Source organism: Dendroctonus ponderosae, unplaced genomic scaffold (assembly GCF_020466585.1).
Source record: "Dendroctonus ponderosae isolate FM_Combo_2020 unplaced genomic scaffold, Dpon_F_20191213v2 Dpon_F_20191213_1, whole genome shotgun sequence".
Lineage (NCBI taxonomy): Eukaryota > Metazoa > Arthropoda > Insecta > Coleoptera > Curculionidae > Dendroctonus > Dendroctonus ponderosae.
In genome coordinates, this window is record NW_026017110.1 from 44,968,633 (window position 1) to 44,972,536 (window position 3,904).

The following is a 3,904-nucleotide window of genomic DNA, read 5'->3' on the forward strand; positions in this document are numbered from 1 at the left end:
GGGGGCAGGTCCATACCAGGTGGTTGGCTTGACGCTTCTATGATAAGGTCCAGCTTATGTATTCCCTGATTAATAGCTGCGATCTCATTCTATTTGACGTGTACGTTGTAACCTGCGTTTAATTTGTCAACAAGTCAGTGTTCGAGAGCGGTTTAGAGGTGTGCTAGATGGGTAGGTTGCTTTGTGCGGTGGCTTTTATCTATTCTGTTTAAGCCGATCCATGGTTGTTTTGCGAATTTGGGGAGGTGCAATTTTTGCTATTATCGGAAATGATGTTAATTGGGTTGATTATGGTACCCGTTCGACTATTGATGGCTTCATTCAGCTCGACGTCAAAATTTTGTATTTGGTGACTTTGGTATGACACCGGTGCGTAGTGCAGCTTTAGAACAGGTTATTGCTCGTGTAGCAGATCTAAGTATGTTTATATGTGTGTCTGGTACATGATATGAGGTGGCTTCCGATTTCAGTCGTTTGGACACGTTGGGTTCTTAAAGTCTTTGTCTTCTTCATTTCTGGTGGAGCCTTCCAGCTTCGGAGCTCTAACTGCTATTTCTCTCAGCTGATTTTAACCATTCTGTCACCGTTCATCCGACCTCTGTGTGCGTTCCACTCTCTCTGTATGCCCAGAATCCATTCACTTACGTTGTCTATTTTACGCGTTCGGCTAATGTCCTCACTCTCTGTAAAAAAGAGTATTTTTTACCATCCTGCGCACAATTTTAATTTTACAGGTTTCTAATATCCCTTTGTGTCCGAAGTAGATGGTCTGGTTTCCGCTGTGTATGCTAATATAGGTCGGACGACCTTTTTATGGATTCTCGATTTGGTGTCGATTTCGATATATTTGTTTCGGAAGATTGAATCGTTGACTTAAACTGAGGTTGGTGCATTACCGCTTTTGCCTTCTTATCTCTGTCTCGATGTCACCGGATTTTGGTATTTCTATGCCTAGTTATTTCAATTTTATCAATTCATGTGCTAGTGCTTTTCTTGTGTTATAGTTGAAAGTCGGGAAAGTAACGACCTTTGTGGTAGACCATTGAGAGTATGTAAGGATGAGTTGGGCTTATCATTGAGACGCACTTTAATTCTTCTGTTGCTCAGCAAGTTCCTTATAAGGTTAGTAATTCTCTTGCATGGAATAATTTGTTGTAGTTTGTATACCATACCATTTCTCATACTGTATCGTAACCCGACGACACGTCTACAAATGAGTAGACCGTCTTGAGCCCTTTTTGAAATCCTGCCTATTCTGGAACGAGTACACCTTCGACTATGGGTGAGATTCGGTTGTATATTGTCTCTCCAGTAACTTATTTCACATGCTAAGTTGCGTGGTAGCTTTGAGGATGGTCTGCTGGTTTTTCGGGTTTTCACTAGTTCTGAGGATATCATTGAACATGTAATGAGCTAACGTTTGGCTAGACAGGAAAGCTTTTCAGGAATTTCGGGAACACCGCCCGTACCGCGATCTTTCCACAATTTTAATTTTGTTAGCATACTGTTCAATTCATCCATAGAAAAACTAGAGAAGCCATAAGACCGTTTTGGTTCTTTAGATAGTGCCTTACATGTAGCTGTTAATAGTATTTTATTCCTGCTAAAATTCCTGTATCTCATATTTTGAATTTTGAAACTGGAAATTTTCAATTAGCAATTACATTTAGGATCAAAATTGGCGTTTCTCTCGAAGTCTATGCGGCGGATTTGAAAAAATTACCACTAAGTATATTTTTACCGGCTGATCAGTGAGCTTCTGCTCTTCAAGCCTCAATTATTGAAAAAAAAAAATTAAACTGAAAGTGGAAAAACTCACAAAACTTCTTAAACGTTTGGCCAGCACCACGGACTTGAACCCTCAAAGGTGTGTTCGCTTCGGGTATGCAATCGTTGGAAGAAAACGTTTTCACGACGGAGTAGAAGCCCTAAAAACTCACCAGTTTGAAAAGTCGCAGTTGACACCACACGTCCGACAACGGACGTTATGGTCAAGATAAACTGCTACTGTTCTTGCAAATTTTTCAATCCACAATACCATCACAAAACACGTGTGATTGACTCTGTCTATTTCAACCTGCATGCTAGCCTATGGTGCTTTGTTACCAACATAAGAAAATTGGCACCTTTTGGAAGTGTAAATTATTTTCGCGAAATTCAAATTAGCAGCTGATTGAAAAAAACAACATTTGGTTGAATAAAATTTTTTTCAAACTTATCACTACATCGTTTAACGCGTACAGTTAGATGAAGTACAATTCAAATAAAAACACACTTTCTAATTCTTAACACTACAACTATTCTACCACTGATATGCTGTTTTTCTGGGAATAATAATTAACTAATTCGGGGGTTGATATGAGGAAATCACGCTAGTCTGTTTGATTTTTCCCTTTTTTTCCCGGTGAGGTTTAGGAAATGCTCTTTTATGCACTCCCAGATCTGGTGGTCTGTCGCTCTGAGTTGTGTGGAACTCCAGCTAAGCTGTTTACCCACTAAAACCCTTTCCTCACCGCCGAGATGTTGTTTGGCCTTGCAGCGCGGTCATTTCTGTCCTATTGTGCCCTCGTAATTTTACTCCTTCATTATCCCTGAATATTCAATAAATTCCAGAAGAATCTTGAGGGAAGTTCGCATGATCTGGTCTGGTGGAATTTCATCCCCTTCCAGGTGTCTTCGTCTACCTGTTGCATATGACGTGCAGTGACACATAACATGCAGAGTAGTTTCGTCCTCTAATTTACAACGCCTGCAGGTCGGTTGATCCCTCAGGCTCATCCTGAAGAGGTGTTTTTTTGCAGGGGGCGTGTCCTGTTAAAAAGGCCTCTATTCTCCTTACTTTTTGGCCTGCTGAGACTTAACAGTTCATTTTTACGTACTGGTTGTGGTGGTCCCACCAACTGCTTTGCGGTATGTACTCGCGGTGTCTCCTCCCAGTACTTTCTGTGTTGTTCCAAGATCCACTGCCCAACTGCTACCCTAACTTGGGCATGAGATATACCACAAGCAGGTTCTTGGTTGGTCAGCGGTTTCTCGGTGGTCCCTGCCTTAGCAAGTTCCGCAGCAATCTCGTTTTCTTTGTTCCTGTTCATACCAGTTGCCCAAGTGAGTTTTACACATTGAGACCTGATTGTGTACGATTCTAATGCCTTTATTGTGGCTTCATCTCCGGTTACGATGGTAATGTGCTTACGTGTGTAGGCTATTTGTCGAGTGTGCTGGAATTCGACCGGTGTCGCTTTTGCGTCCCAGTCGTGGCAGCTTCCTTGGTGTGTGCTGATTCCCCTGAGGGTCTGTCTGGCATAGTTTTGGTTGGTCCATACTTTTGTTTGTCCCTGACCATTCTTTTCTTCCGTCTGGCGGCTCCAGAGAGCGCATTCGCGTGCCCCCTGCAGTAAATATCTCGAGGCTGGAGCTACGAGAGTCGTTGCACTGCAGGCGGTTTGTGGTTTGTCTCTCGAGCTGGTCCGCGGCGACGGCCACAAAATATCCCCTCTAGGGGGTATGTTCTGTGGCGACGGCTTTTGCGTATGGCCGTCACTAACCGATTAGATGTATCTGACGCGTTTAACGCGTAGAGTTAAGTTGAAGTCGGGGGCCAATTCAAATGAAAATATACTGTCTAATTCTCAACACTACAACTACAATGATTCTACCACTAATATGCTGTTTTTCTGGGAATAATAATTAAGTAACTTGGGGGTTGATATGAGGAAATCACACTAATCGGGTTGCTTTTTTCCCATAAAACCAAGCAAAAAATTGACCGTGAAAACAAATTGCTGGATTTCTGCGTAAATCCTTAGCTATAATATTCATCGTTAGCGTCCCTGGTTTATGAAAACTGGTGTCAAGTTTAGCGGGTTTGGGACGGTGAACAGAAACTCTTTATTTTCTTGAAAAA